Source organism: Ambystoma mexicanum, chromosome 6p (genome assembly GCF_040938575.1).
Source record: "Ambystoma mexicanum isolate Mex_15411 chromosome 6p, UKY_AmexF1_1, whole genome shotgun sequence".
Lineage (NCBI taxonomy): Eukaryota > Metazoa > Chordata > Amphibia > Caudata > Ambystomatidae > Ambystoma > Ambystoma mexicanum.
In genome coordinates this window covers 739,823,025-739,838,654 of record NC_090935.1, presented here as the reverse complement: position 1 = coordinate 739,838,654, position 15,630 = coordinate 739,823,025, and the positions used below count along the sequence as shown (strand labels likewise).

Below are 15,630 nucleotides of genomic sequence, written 5' to 3'. Positions count from 1 at the left end.
AAAGCTCCATGTCGTGTCAGTGTGTGAAGTCGATTTGCGCTTCAACTGGAATATATGACCAAGACTCCACTTGTATGGAATTATTTATCATATAAGATCTAATGCATGTGCGAAAACAGCAGTTGTGAAGCATTGCTGCAGCTCCCTTCGTTCTATGGGCTCCTTGCAAAATTCCCACACACTGGCATGCCCCTAGTGATGCGCACCTGTTGCTTGTCACTACACTATAAAGCTTGCCGCTGTATTAGAACAGTAAAAACATTATTATTATTTTTTTAAACCCGCAAGATACATATTTTGATACCTTATGGCACTAACTGAAAATTCTATGCAGAGATGAAAAAAACATGGTATTTTAAGTTAAGTCAAATAAAAAAAGAATCAAAACTGGTATCTTGCCCATTTTGTAACACTATTCAACTTAGTCCATTAGATAATCTTGGTACCTTTACAGTAACCTGCAAGGCCTCCTAGGAGTGTTACTGCTATCCGACATTTCTAAAGTTCTCCTACTTCTCTGGTTTCAGACATGGTCCTATCTGAAAAAGTACTTTCTCCCGACACAAGTGTTCGTTAAAAAGATGTGTGTCCACCCAGTGCACACCTTCTCCCCGGGGAAGATTTTCTGCTCCCTCTAGTGCCCGGTCTGTCTCATCTTTTCTTCTCAGCGATACAGCGCTAGCCTGTGTGGAGAATCTGAGGAGGGATTTCCCCCAGGAGCCTGGTCTGGGACCCTCCTCATGTAGCCAGGGCAAGGCAGGCACTCTCTGATCCCGACCCCGGGGGTGGTGAACTGCAGGAGGATCACATGAGAGGGGAATCAGACAAGGAAGACTGGGAGGAATCCCCTTTTTTACCTGGAATCCCCCCCTTTGATATCTTTTTGCCAAATTAAAGTGGGGTAAACCTAACATTGATAAAGGGAACTACATGCCCCAGAATCCCACAGGGACTGAGATGAATAAGAGGGCTGAAGAGCCACGTAGAAATAAAGGAAAGGCAATTGGGCCCAACAGCCTTTGCCAGGGTCAGGCAATTAACAGTAATGGCCTGCACCCAAAATCAATTGCCCCACCTGGCCTGCACCCAAAATCAATTGCCCCACCGAAGAGGTAAAAAAGGCTACAGCAGGAGGGGGGAAGTCAGGCTATTAACAGTAATGGCCTGCACCTGAAATCAATTGACCCACCTAAGAGGCATTGATAAATGCCTGCAGCAGGAGCTGGAAGGCTGGCAGCAGTAGCAGAAGGAGAGGAGCACAAGGCTGGCAGTTCATGAGGAAGCCTTGCAGTGGCTGCACTTAGAGGGACGTGTTGAGAGTGAAGGTCTTCCCAGGTGTGCTAGTGGCTGTAATTGCAGAGCCTTGACCCTGCTGAACCTCGAGGCCTGTAGCGAGAAGCAAGCAGAGGGACAGAGGAGTAATTTGGAGTATAAGAAATTGTGATGAATCCTCACAGAATCCCAGCCTAAAGTCTCCTCCCATGTGGACAGGGGATGGCAGCCACTACGTGATCCGAACCCTGGGGGTGGTACCAAAAGGGAGGAACACATGGAACGAGAAGGCCATCAAGGGATTGTGATGACTCTTAGGAGAGACGCAGTATTCATCCTCTTCTGAGGATGAGGTTTCCCCAATACCTGAATACCTAATGGCATGTGGTAACAATACGACGTCTCCTCTGTAAAGATTGCCTGGTATCAAGAATAGACAGACACAAGTGATCACAGTTCAAGGGTGTTTGTTAAACTGTAAAGGAAGGGTGGAAAAACGCCTAATCTAAACCTAAATCTAAGATGGGAGCAAGCTACGACCATCAAATCAAAAAAAGGCAGTCCTAGTGTCGTCTTGTCAAATAAAAGGGCCTATACTAAGAACAACCTATTGCCAATCCTTACGCTAAATACAAAAGAGTGTGGGATAAGATTCACAGGAAAGAAGTGTTCACAAATAATAAGTCAGGATGCAGTAATCGTGGTCTCCCTTCCACACGTTTTGAGCACGGGAAAAGGTGGGACTTTGAGCACAGCACACGCTCAAGCTTTCCCAGCACGAGACAACAGTTCTGTTCTTAATTATCAGGACCGTTGATGGCCAAGTCTCTTGCTCTGTAAAAAGTCTCCTGCCTTCGAGGACCTGATGTGTTCAAAATAACAACCAAAGGTTCCTTTGCAATGGTGGTTTGGGTGAAGCCTTTTCACCCCTGGATCCCCTGCTTCCGGGTTCAGATCCTAAAACAGTTCTTGGCGATATCAGGACCTGCGAAGGTTAGCTTTCCCGCTTCCGATGGCCCGATAGATTCAAAATAAATAATTAAAAAGTTCCTTTTTGGGTTTGCACTTGAGGTGATGTTTCCTCATCGTTGGGTCCCCCTCTTCTTGGCCTCAGACTCCTCTCGAATATCTGCCTCCCTCTGTCGGGTTCACCCTAGCTTGTATTAAAAAAACAATCTCTCTGTTGTATTTATGTGCTGTTGGGGTGATGTTTTCTCCCCCCTGGATCCCCCTCTTCCAAGCGCAGATCCCTCTAAACTGTTTGCCTCCCTCCGTTGGATTCCCTATGGCTTTCTACACAATCTCCTTTGTGATATTCACGTATTTTAATGTCTTAAACAGTTCACTGTGGACATCTCTCTGCCGAGTTCAAGCTTGCCTCTTCTCGCCTGTCCCCCAAGGCCTTTTGTTAATAGTAGTTTCAACAATCAGGTAATCATCCAGAGTTTCTCGAGCGAGCATCCATGTGGTGCCTAGCTCATCTGTAGCTAGCTTTCCCCTTTTACATTAACAGTTTTTCTGCAATAAGCGGTTTGCTATTTTTTATACAGATCGGTTTCATTATCGGTTCTCCCCTCGACTCACAGGCTGTGATGAACCAGTTGGCTTTCTTCGTATCGGGAGTTAAGGCAGGTACCAAGGTAGCAGGCATCTACGTCTGTCCTGCTCATCAGCGTCAATAAGCTCCATGTACCGTTGACATCTACTGCAACACACTTGGGCTATTGTTAGCGGTCTTACGATTCCTTCTGCTGACGTTTCGCGGGCCTGGGTTGGAAAGGGCAAGGTCACTTCTCTCCTCGTCAGCCTTTCCGGTCTTGCCGCCTTTCTTGTCCTCTTGAACTGCCATGTCTGGATAGCTGTGTCGTCGTGAGGTCTGCCTTGCTCATATTGTGCTCTCGTGCTCCACCTTTTATCCCTGTGGGGAAGGAAAAGGGCTGTTGTGTGCGATTCTAGTCAATTGCCCAACTTTACCTGACCCTAGTATTGTGACAGGTCTGGTAGATGGCTTGGGTGTTTGTCCGTCATCTTTCGTGATGTGCGTAAGTGTTTGTGTCGGAAAAGGGGAGGTTAAGAGTGTTTGAATATCTTACTGGATAGGATGGGGAAAAGGTGCTACAAGAAGGGCGATAATGCATCTCACCATTGGTGTCCCACTTCCACTCCCAAAGGACCCGCCATCCAGGGGATCCTCCCTCACTAGTCCACACCCCCCCCCCAAGAACTGGATCCAATAGCGATGGCTGTGCCCTGGCCACCTGGATGACAGATCCATGGGGTCTAGTACATCAGACCCCTTCAGGTTTCTCGCACCTCCCAGACTTAAACAAGATGTCAAATATGAAAACCCTCTTTGTAAACACAGAATTGATATCTGTAAAAGGGGCAAGGAGTTAATACAACTACTTCTAATAGCTGTAATTCCACGTTGAGTTTGAATTATAAAACCAAGAACAAACCATTATTTCCTCTGAAAACTTCCTCTAAAGGTATTTACTATAAACCACTTAAACAGAGTGGATTAAATGATCTTAACATGAATAAGAATATTATGGCCTTCACATCCCATAATGCTCTTAGTACTGAGACGAGGAAGAGGGAGCCGAGTTATCTAATTGTAGTGAATGATCTAGGGGTTGTAATGACCCTCATCCGAGTGGTTCCTTTAACATTCAAAGACCCCTCAGGTGCAGATCATTAGAGAGCAGTTGGAGCAGCAGAAGCAGTTGGAGGAAGCAAAAGAAGGAGTTGCTGCTGTGTTGACAGCAGGACGCTGTGCCGAGAAAGCAGGAGAAAGGGGGAATCCTGTAAAATGCAGAAAATGCGCAGCGGGAAGCAGTAGGAAGGCCAGCTGTCCCGAGGGAGAGAGAAGCTCTCTGTGTCCTGCATCCTAGTCCAGTTTGTGGCATTCACCAGAGAGTGTGCGGAGCAGAAAAAGCTCCATTTACAGGAAGCGTGAACAACAGGAGTTTAACCAGAGCCGTCAGGTGCCAAGGAAATCCCAACGATGGCAGAAACAGAAGCAGCTGGCCCAAAGGAGACGCACAGAAATACCAGTGAGTTGGCCTATGCTAGGTAACCCCGGGGCACTCCGTAATAGACAGCTGTTTCAGTGTTTTACAATGAAATCTTTGAATACCAAAATATTGAATTAAAACAAATTGGGTGCAACTCACATATTAAGAGAGATCGAGTAGAAGAATATTATAACCTGCATTACCAAAGTAAAAAAGGGTCAATAATCAAAGGGAGTGAAGGTAATCTACAAAAAGGGAGATTACCTATAAAAGAAGATTGGAACCAGCACTGCCTAAGCCAAAGAAGGGCAATTATAATTTCACAGGGATACAACTTTCCTAAAGAGGGATACCCGGAAAGGAGACATTATAAACATTTCAAACAGCTTACTGGTGGTGCAGAAAGAAATGAAAGACTGCAGGAGAAAAAAACTCATTGTAGAAAGGATCAATGGGGAGAGAAATGTAGCCTGCACTGCCTGGGGCAGACAAATCAATGTGAGAATCATTGTCAATGTATACTGTATCCTTGTGAAAGATGTTATAAACCCCTTTATGTTGAAAGTAAAAAGACTTACCCAAGAGGCAGTTGTTGGTTCAACATTTCCCATTAAGGATATACGTGTGGAAAGATTGGAACAAACCTTATCACAAAGCACAAGTTGCAGTAGTAGATTTATTTTACCAATTGTGTTGAAAGTCAAGAGACTGAATCAAGAAGCAGTTGTTCATTCAATTTTCCCATTGAGGATTTTAGTATGGAAAGTTTGAAGCAAGCCTTAACACAGAGTACAAGATGCAATAGTATGAGTTTTATCCTGGCAGGCGAGTATAGCAGGAAAGGTAGAATTAGTTGTAAGTCCAGGCAAGAGAGTGGGCCAGGAAGAAGAGGATTTGCAGCACTGCAATGTGGTAGAAGGTTTTGGTGTAAAGGAAGTTGCAATTCCACTAATGTGTTATAATGAACTGTTAAAAAACCATCCTGACAAAACTGTGTTGTTTATGAAGCAGAAATGTAATGATGTAAAAAGTGATTGGCCTTCAGAGAAAAGAACAATTATATTGACTACAGCCTTGGTGTATTAAGGCAAAGTCTTTTGGATTGGTCAAACAGAGGTTGTTAGAAATAAGAAGCAAATTTCCAAGTAAAAGACATCTGGACTGAAATGAACTTGGTGTTCTATTTGGAGTGAAACTTGGCTACTGAAAAGAACTTTCCTGATTATGAACTTTGGTTTGAAATATTCTGAATTGATCCAGGGGAATGGGATTCAACCGTGGTTAGAAGCATTTAAGTTTATAATTGTTATGTTTGCATTTAAATGTTATTTTGTGAAGTTTACACAGTCAAATAATCCTTGTATGAGTTTGTTGCATGGGTAAGTGTGAGGGGCAGATTGTTAGACATTAGGTCAATTTACTTTAGTCTTAGATTGACAGGTAGGGAAATCCTTGTTAGGTTAGGTAAGGGTAGATGTTTGTCTCACCGTTATTATTTAATAAAAAAGAATCCTTGTGAGTAAACTCTTATCTTTTTGTCCATCTCGTATTTCTGACCCCTCACAGGATGCTTTGCAATTGTGTACAGAAAAGGTGGGTGTCTTCTAGGGTAGTATGAACAGTGTGATCTTGGCATAGTACTAGATCCGAGTGTACCATGTACCATGCCATCCTGCTCAAATGTCTCTGTGATAACCTTGGTATCACCGGTCAGGCCCTGGCGTGGCTGACTTCTTTCCTCTCTGACCGACCCTCCGAAGTCCAACTTGGGCCTTTCCTCTCCGCCATCTTTTTCTCTACCTGTGGTGTCCCCCAGGGGTCTAACCTCTCTCCCTGGCTTTTCAACCAATATCTGGCACTTCTTGCCCACCGCATTGCCGCTCTCTGTCCTAACTTTCAGTGCTATGCGGATGACACTCAGCTCATTTTAAGGCTACCCTCGGCCACATCCTCTCCGTCTCTCATCTCTGACTGTCTGCTATCCAGGAGTGGTGTGCCGCCAATGACCTCTGCCTTAATGCCAGTAAGACTGAGATTCTCCTCATCAGCACACCTGCTCCCTCCTTTCCTGTCACTCTCTGGCCGGCCTCTCCTGCCCCCCTCCTGCTCCAACCTGTGAGGCTAAAAACCTTGGGGTTATCTTTGACTCCACACTCTCCTTCTCTCCTCACATATCTGACGTCTCTAGCAAGTCACACTACCAGCTGCACCTCCTCAGAGGTATTCTACCTGTCCTCTCCTTCCCCAGAAGCTCGATGTCTCCAGAGTTCTGGTTCTCTCTAGGCTGGACTATTGCAACAGCCTCTTTCTAAATCTGCCGTCCTCTACTTTCTACCCTCAGCAACTCATCCAGAACAGGACTGCAAGACTTGTCCTTAGCCTCAAGCCCAGGGATTGTATCTCTCCAGGACTGAAATCTTTGCACTGGCTCCCAGTGGCTGCGAGGATCAGGTTCAAAACCCTCTGCATTGTCCACAAGGCCTTCTGGGGCCTAGGCCCAAAATACCTTCAACTCTCTCTTCCTAAATATCTTCCTTCTCAAGCTCTTCGTTCATCCCCCTCCAACTCCTTCAGAGTCAGTCGCTTCTCCAAGCAACGAGTTGGCGGTAGATCTCATTCTTCGGCTGGGGCTTCCCTCTGGAACAGCCTCCCTACATGCCGGAAACTTGAGGAGAACCATCTCCGGGACCGGAAGCACCTCAAAACCTTTCTCTTTGCATCTGCCTTTTCTCCTCCTCTCCTCTGCTGACCTCCTGGCGGATTTGGAATCTGCACTGGTGACCTGGCCACCCTCTGATCCTGGGCCCAGCTCCCCCCCCCGGCCAGTCGCACACTCCTGCACTGCCTGCCTGGCACCCCCCGCACTTTGGGACTGTTCTGTATCTCTTCAGTCCCACCACCAGCACTAGACACCTGATGTATGCGCTCACCTTTGCACTTGCCACCTGCTGCCCGTTACTTTATCATTGTTATTTTATTCCCATGTACGGCACTATCCCTTCCCCCCAACCCCTGCACTTTTCCCCTTCCCTTTTCCCATGCACTTGCACGATCTGAATAACACCTGGCCTAGTATGATCATTGTCTGTCCTCCCTTTGTTCCTCCTCCCTTGCCTCGTCGCGCCTTGAAACACTTGTGTATAGGCATGTTATAAATGCCATATCATATCATCCCGGGACATGTGACAGTTGTAGGGAGGAGGGAGGACTGTTTCGGTGATGTGTTCAACAAAAGGTTTGGGTGTCTGAAAGATATCAACATAAGATGATTTGGCTCAGCCCATTAGCTGTAGTGGTTTCAAAACTGAGTGATCCTCGCATTTTTCTTTGGCAGGATGTAGCTGAAGAGCTACACAAGCTGGAGGAACAGGACATTATTGAGCCAGTCAAGCATCAGAATGGGCAGGTTGAGTGCCTGCCTACAAGGACTAAAGTCAGTGTGCTTTGGTGAATAGGTTTCCATTACCCAAGATGGCGACATTGCCAGGCAGGGCAAAGGTGTTCAGTACGGTGGACCGAACCTCTGCCTACCAGCAAGTGAAGTTGCACCCCTGTTCTAAAGAGTATACTACATTCATCACACCAGAAAAAATGTATTGTGTCAGAGACTGCTGTTTGGGTTAGTTTTGGTAGCCACATTTCCCCAAACAAGTCATGCACACCTTATTCAAAAGACATTGAAGGAGCAATTTGCTTTCAAGATGACATTTTGGTCTCAGTGGTAACAGAGGTGCAAATCAGAGGTTTGGGAGAAAATCTGACTTTGCACAGGGAGAAGCGCAAGTTCAGTTTGTCATCCACAGAGTACTTCAGTCAGCGGCTGAGTGGAAATGAAAAAGGAGCCGGTATTGGCGAGCGTGGACCTAGATGTCCCCAAAGAGGAGCGGGCAGTGATGCTGTTCCTAGGGTTGGTGGCATACTATGCCAAATTCTGTGCACCATTTTGCAGACAGGTGCAAGAATATTGCACAGCTCTGTAAATAGCATGTAGGTTTTCCTTGGTTGGATGAGTGCGAGAGGAATTTCAAGGACATTAACGTAGTGCGAGACTTGGGTAATGACTGATGCCAATGATACAGGTCTGGGTGCAGCTGTTGCAGAGGCAGAGGGGTGGGGTGGACAGGAAAGTGAGATTTGTTTCAAAAACCTTAAAGAGAGCAGAGTTTAAGTACTCGGTTATATAAAATGAGGTCCTTATTGTTGTATGAGAGGTGGTTAAGTTCAGTGCGTTCTTGTATTTTACATACACACGGATCACAAGCCCTTTGTAGGAGTGTTCACAAAGAGGGATTTGGAAGGGGTCACACCCAGGATAATGTGGGCTGTTACCTCCCTGCAGGGTCTTGACTTTACGATTGAACACATACCAGCAATGTTGTGGCAGACGTTTGTCGAGGGCTACTAAGAACGTGGGACAAGGGGAGGTAGAAGTAGTAGTGGAGGCGGATATGCAACAACTATTTCAAGTGTGTGGCAGAGCCATCAATAGAAAGGACTCGGAGAAGACCATGGAGGAGGATGAGGTCTTAAAAGATGTGGTAGAGTGTGTTGTGCTGAGATGGAGAGGTCCTGTGATGGGAGACTCGTTGAGGCAGTTTTTCAATGTCAAGGAGGAGTGTAGTGTGGCAAGTCAGACATTGGAAATGGGCAAAAAGACATGGTTCAACACAAAGGTTTTATTAAAGGAAAGAATGACTCACCTGTTCTAACACTTTGATGATGGTTTCACTAACCTTCAAAAGAAAAATAACAAATGAGTGCTTGTCAGGACGACGTGCATAAACTCAGTCCTCCATCCAACCTAATCTACCTTTTTAGCCGACTATCACTAATATCAAAGGACACAAAGTTAGCATAGGAAAGCATTACTACTCTCTTGGGTGGGGAGTGTCTTTAGTTCTATGTCTCTTCCGGTCGAAGTTCTCCCTCTCTTTCACGTCTCAGCCCGCTGGTACAGTTCAGGCCTTGATCCTTGCTCTCTTTCAAGAAAAGATGACTTTGGGCCCCCACACAAATGTCCTTGGCAGTTCAAAAAGTGTGTTCCTCAGCCTGTAAACCACCTACTTGCTTGGTACAACAAATTCTGAACTTAGATTTAGCATCTGTTTAGCATCTGCTTCTTGGTCACCCCTTGCTGGGTATTTCAGTCTCTCCTGGGTTACTGTATCTCTTAGCCCTGCATGGGCCTTCTGGCCTCTCCCAGCTTGGCACTTTCCTCACCCCTCCATGGAGTATCTTGTGATTTAGTCATGGTGGGCTATCCGACCTCTCAGGCCACCTGGGTTTCTTGTTGCTTCCACCCCCTTGCAGGGTCCCTCAGTGCCACACAGCCCTTCTCCTGCTGCTCTGTGTCATTCCATGGTATCCAGTTAATATGTCAAATCCATAATGTCGACAAAATGTGTCTGAACGGAAAAGAAAAAATAAATAAGACATTCAACTTTTTTTTTCCCGGCCAAACTTTTTAGACATTTTTGCATTCGAGATTATGTAATTCGACAATGTCACTATAAACCCAGCTCCATACCTGGTTCCAGGCACGGTGCACCTTCACGCTAGCTCTCTCCCTCTCAGCATAGGCCTCAGCAGATTTATATTTCTCTGCGGAACGAGAGAGCAGGTTCCATTGGTTCCGCGCTTCAGTATGGAGGTTAACAGAGTCGAGTCAGAAACCAGCACACTATTATACTGTTCAATCCCCATAAAACCAACACACACTTGCCACTCTACTTTCAAGGAAGGTGTAGTAAAATCTTTACATAAGGTTTCCTTGTCCCCAAAGGGTATGGGGGAAAATTGCACATAGTGAGATCACGCTTGCCCTGTCGCCAAAGGGAGGGCCAGAGGGGGAGTGTTGCAGGCTCATGTCTCTAGTCCCAAACAGGCTGGCTACCCCTGGGGGGTGGGGGGGCAGGGACGAGCTCCCTGTATTCATCACAGTAGACAATGGGTAGCTAGGCAAGGGTGGTAAGGTGGATTTTCCGGGAATGGTACGGAAGTGTATAATTGAGACGGGGCATGAGGGACATCTAGGAAAGACCAAGAATAAGGGGAGGCAGAGAGGTGGTTACTGGTGTCTGGGAATAGATGTGGAAAGGATGGGAGGGAGTGTGTTCTGTGTACAAATCGGATACATTTTTGAGAAACCGTATGTAACCGTTACAACTTTTGAAGTTGCCTAACCTGCCATTGAATTATGTTGCCCTAGACATACTGGGACCAGTTGGTGGTGCAAGGGGGAGGAGGAAGTACATTATGGTATTGCTAGATCTGTATTCCAAGTGGGTGGTGGTAAAATTGATGCACGAGGCAGTTTCCAAAGCAGTGGTAGGTTCCTGGATGAAGTCTTCTATGAAAAGAAAATACTTTCCTTGATCTGGAGGGGAACCAGAAAAAGAATCTTCCTCCAGCGTTGAAGATGGTTCTTCAGCACCCTGGGAGTAAGTGTGTCACACAGAATACACACATGCCACGAGTGATTAACCCAGAGGCACTCTAGACAGAGTGCACTCAGGTCCGATGACATGGACTCCTGCAGGAGGCACAGAGTGAAAACCCAGCCGGCGCCAACACACTAGAGTATCGTGGGTGCTGAAGGCCAGGAGAATGAATGAAAAAAAAAGTTTGGAGAAACTGCACTGAAAAAGATTGGGGCAGTAAAGTACACGTTCCTATCTGCAGAGACTAAGGGATAGACAGGTGACATTGGAGGGTGGGGTTTGTGGGACAGTATCACAGCCCCTGCACCCACATGCAACTTCAGAATTGAATTTGAAGGGGAAAACACTATTGCGGTTCAAATGGTTCTGGTCCTGTCCAGTGTGAAACTAAAAAAATAATGGTTTTAATTTCAGGCAAAGGAATGGATAAGCAAAAGGTCTTATTAGTTAGTCGTGCAAGGCACACAGCATCCTAGCACTAACCCATTCTGAACACCCTAAGAGGCCCCGCCCTGCAGGTCTGCCACTTAAATCCAATACAGACTTTTGACTCCATGATTTCGAAAGGCACCTACCGGGCCTTCTGGTACATTATTCTCACCTTCCCTACAACAAAGTATTTGTCTCAAGAGACTAGTCCCCCCCATTATGTCCATTTCCACAAGGCATCACATGATCGATCTCTTAAGGGTGAAACATTGTGGCGCATACGCATTTCTGGTAACATCCTCCTAATGCGAGGGGCGAAAAGCATCCACCATTCCAACAGCCTCCGTCGCAGATGAACAGTCAATTGTTAAAGCAGTCCCAGACTAGTGCTAACCATTTACGCAAAACTGGTGGCCTTGCCCCAGTCACCTCAGGCAGGCAAAATTACCATGATGAGGGATTTGGAGAAAATGCACAGTCCAGATTATAACAACCAGCCATGCCTGGTGGCAACAGGAGCAAGGGATGCCCTCACCAAAGACCACTAGGATTTAAGGAAAAATAATAAACACTAGGCATGCAGAGGCGACATCAAGATGGGGCAACAAACATTTGCTGCTTTCCTTTATCAAGGGAATCCCTCCAGGACCCGCCCCATAATTTAGTTATCTTTCCATCCCCATGATCAGCATGCCATTTTATTTATTTTCCAATCACTCAGGGTGGCTGCTTTCTTCCACACTATTAAGAGAATTCTATTACGGCAATTGCAGGGAGCCTTTCTCCCTGGGCACTCTCAGGATTATGTTGTTGTCTCTATAATTTAAATATGTGCTATAATGGCCCTGGAACATACCCGCAGCCAGACGTATGTCAGGAGACCTCTGAGCTCTCTCAACCATAAACTGGGAAGAGAGGATCGGATGGAGAACAATTTCCAGCAAGCATTTTTCCCAAAACATCTCCATAGAACTCTTCACAGCTTGCTCCGGGATGCCCACAATTATGGTGTAATTTCGGCGGGACCACAATTGTAAATCTTCATTTTGAGCTTTAACCATTTCCATTTATTTCTTAGCTCCCTCCAGTTGCCTTTCTAGCCTGTGGAACACACACACCCTGTGAGTCACTTCTATGTTTTTGAGCCCGAGTCATTTGGCCACACAGCTGTGTGATCTTGTGCTGTGAGGACTCCACCATGTTGGTCAAAGTAAGGAATGGGGACTTACAGTTTCTGGCGCCTGACATCCCGGGCTACAGGGACTTGTAATATCCCGGTGGCACCGGGATATCAGGTGCCGGAATAGTGTTACGAGGTCGGCGGCAACCCATAATCTTCCTGAGAAAACAGGAGCTGGTTATTCAGTAACCACGGAAGTCAGGCCACATGGCAGGGTCCACTTTATAAACCAGGTGCAAGAGGTGCTTAAGGGCAGAGGTGGAAAATGTTTTTTTATGGGTTTTCATTAGTTTCTCTAGAAGATGTGCTAGAGGCCACGTGGGCTGAAATGGTGGTTGCAATAGATTAGCGTGAAACGAGAAAAACCAGGGACACCAGCAAGTCTGGGTGGATAAGATGTGAATCACTGGTTCAAAGGAAACTGGTAAATTCCTCTCCTTCCGCATATTGATAAAGTATTCTTGTAAAAGTCATGAGCATAGCATCCGGGGTTAGAGGTCCCCCACCAGATGGCACTTGTAATAAATTAGAATTGTAGTAGGTGAATATGTAATCATATGATGATGTTACAACTTACTATGGAATCCCCAAAAGGGATTGTATTTGTAAATAGGAATGTATGTTAAAGGAGATGGTGTTAAGGTGAATGTGTACGATATGAGTGTGGGAATTTAGAGGGGGATTAGATTTTCTTGTATAGGGTTAGCCAATAATATTTTGGGGGATGACTGTGATAGAATATATGGGCTTGTACTACAAGTTGCAACAATGTATAGAAGGTATAACATTGATGCGGTTCGAGGAGAAATCATGTTAGTTCTGTCTCCAAGAAGTCATCTAGCCCTTCCCGGCCATTTGTGTACAATAAACTTACTTTACTGACAAACGTGCACTCACCGATAGTCGGGCCCCTATGTCGATTCAATGCGCAAGTCATTCACAGACTGTGCTCATTAGATTTTCGGTCCAATTTCCCACTATATGGTCCTCATTTTCACAAGCCATCTTTTTGGGCCTTGCTTTTCTGCCGAAGATACTTTTGCAATGGAGGACTAGTTATGATGTCGCCTTTTCCACTGTGCCTCCAAGATTCGATCCTCACACTTGTTCTGCCAATCTGCCATGGGCACCCCCACCCTCCGCCACCTGTGTCAAACCGAACCACAGCGTGGCTTAGCTAAATGTCACTGGATTGTGCAGTGGCTTCCCCCGTCCAGGCAGATTGCCATACACCCAAGAATGTACTACAAACTTATCAGGCACAGCAGGATACCAGGGAGGGATGCAAGCTAAGTGGTGTAAAGGAAGTCTGATCTGCCATCGAGGCTGCACAGCCTACCACTGGCATGCCCAGTCTGGCCAAAGAAACCAAACACTGCGCCTGTATGAAGCACCCCCTTCACCCAGTCCTTGCACCATTCCCCAGTCAGAGGTCAGGCAAAGCACTACCAGCCACCCTACATACTCTGCTCATGCCGGTGGAGCTCCAGCACTTTCCATTGTATTTTCCACTCCCACACCAGCCCTTATTTAGGGCGAGACCTCAGGATTTCTGCCTTCACTCCATGGAGAAATGGCATCACTAGTTGTCCCAGAAACTGACAGAATTCTGGCAATTGGGACTGACAGACAGGCTCCTAAGGAGGGAAGGGATCTGAAGCAGTTGGTCTCTGGGAAGGGGAAACCAAACAGGTCCCAGGAATAAAGGGTTTTCCGTTGCACAGCTCTTGGGGACTGATTGTATGTTGGGATACTCCCAACATACAATTATCAGGACTTTCATTGTATGGCTCGCAGTGTCCATCGTATGCCCTTCAAGATGGAGAGAATGATTTGTGACAGGTTCACAGAGGCTGCGAGTTATACAGACCTCCAAAGTATCCGTTTATATTCTTTCTGTTATTTGGGGTGCAGTTTAGCAACTTTATAAAACTCCCATTATTCCCTTACTAGGCATGGATGCAATTATATATGCCAGACACAATATGACACAAAATAGCATCTTTTGCCAGATTATATTTTCTATAGGGCTCTTTACAGACGGTAAGGAAAAGGGTGGTCAACTGAAAGAAACGAGTGCCACAACTCAAAAAGGCTATTTTCTCCATTCAGGCTGTACCTTGTCCACACTCTCCTCTTCAAGACGTTCATCTGCCCTTTTCCTTATTTGTTCATCCTGAAAAAGTAACCAGGCTCTAATAATAATATTCCCTTTCAGGATGTCATGCTGACAAAATGCCCACATTTTATTTCTGGGATTCAAAACGTCTATTGATAGAGTTTTCAATATCCTTGATTCATGTATAAAGTCTCTGGGCAAGACTTTCTTTAACCAGCTTATTTGGTTTCTGGTCCTTGGAAAAAGATGTCTGCAGCAAAAACTCACTGGGTCTCTCACAAGCATCAGGCACAGTTTTTGGTACAACGTTAAAGTATGCCATTTTCTCCCTCTCTTCAGGCTTTCATCGACTTGTATGTGGACAGATCACCCCAACTGTTCATATTGTTAGATTAGCAGCAAGCCAATCTCACAGAGCTGTTCCAACTGAGCCATCATTGCTAGCAAGGCCCAAAGGTAATCTTGGTTGAGAGTATTTGTAGCTGGTTCCATAGCCCCACCACGATGATATATGTTTGGCCCAAGGAGGCCTCTAGTTACTCCACAAAATCCACCAGAACACCACCTTTAGCTCCCATCATTTCTTTCTCTGCTTTACCCACTCTTTTTGGATATTCCTTGCTCTCCTCCACCCTTTCCCTGGTCAAAGCTGCCACAGTTCCTCCAACCTCTTTTCTCCTCCTTTCTTCCAAACTCGCTCAGGCGTTATCCTCCTCTCATCCACTCCTTCCTTTGACCATTTAACATACCCCAGCCCCTCCTGTATCTCCGCTATATACTTCACCACTAATCTCCTAGCCAGACTTTCTTTCACCTCTAACTCCTTTATGTTTCACTTACTGACTCCTCTGCTCCAGCTTCCACTCCAAACACCTAAACACTTACTAATCTGGTGTACCCTTATATACTCCTACTCCAAAGCCAAGGTTTCTTTAAGTTTTTGCAGGTGCACCTTATCATTAGTACTTCTGGCTTATTGGTTTCCTTCAATCTGCTTTTATGGCTAAGGAGGTGTGAGGCGAGCACAGGGGTTTTCCATTCAGCAGTGCGAATGCAGAAAGAGTCAGTTCCCCATTTTGGAAATCTTACAGGCCTTGCATATCTGCAGTTCAGGCTGGTTCTATAAACTGCACTGCTGTGACTTGTTCCACACCCTGCCTGTTATCTGATACT

General features: G+C 45.9%; 1 protein-coding gene across 3 annotated transcripts in view; it reads right to left on the bottom strand.

Moving 5' to 3' along the window:
- Nucleotides 1–15,630, bottom strand: part of POLR3G (RNA polymerase III subunit G) — a 354,183-nt gene that overhangs the window by 317,238 nt on the left and 21,315 nt on the right. The window contains exon 1 of one of the 3 annotated variants that reach the window (XM_069627617.1): nucleotides 8,990–9,694. The exons of the other annotated variants lie outside the window; for them this stretch is intronic. The gene's annotated coding sequence lies outside the window, so the exon portion shown is untranslated. Of the gene's footprint in view, nucleotides 1–8,989; nucleotides 9,695–15,630 lie in introns of those variants that run through there. 3 annotated transcript variants of the gene reach the window in all.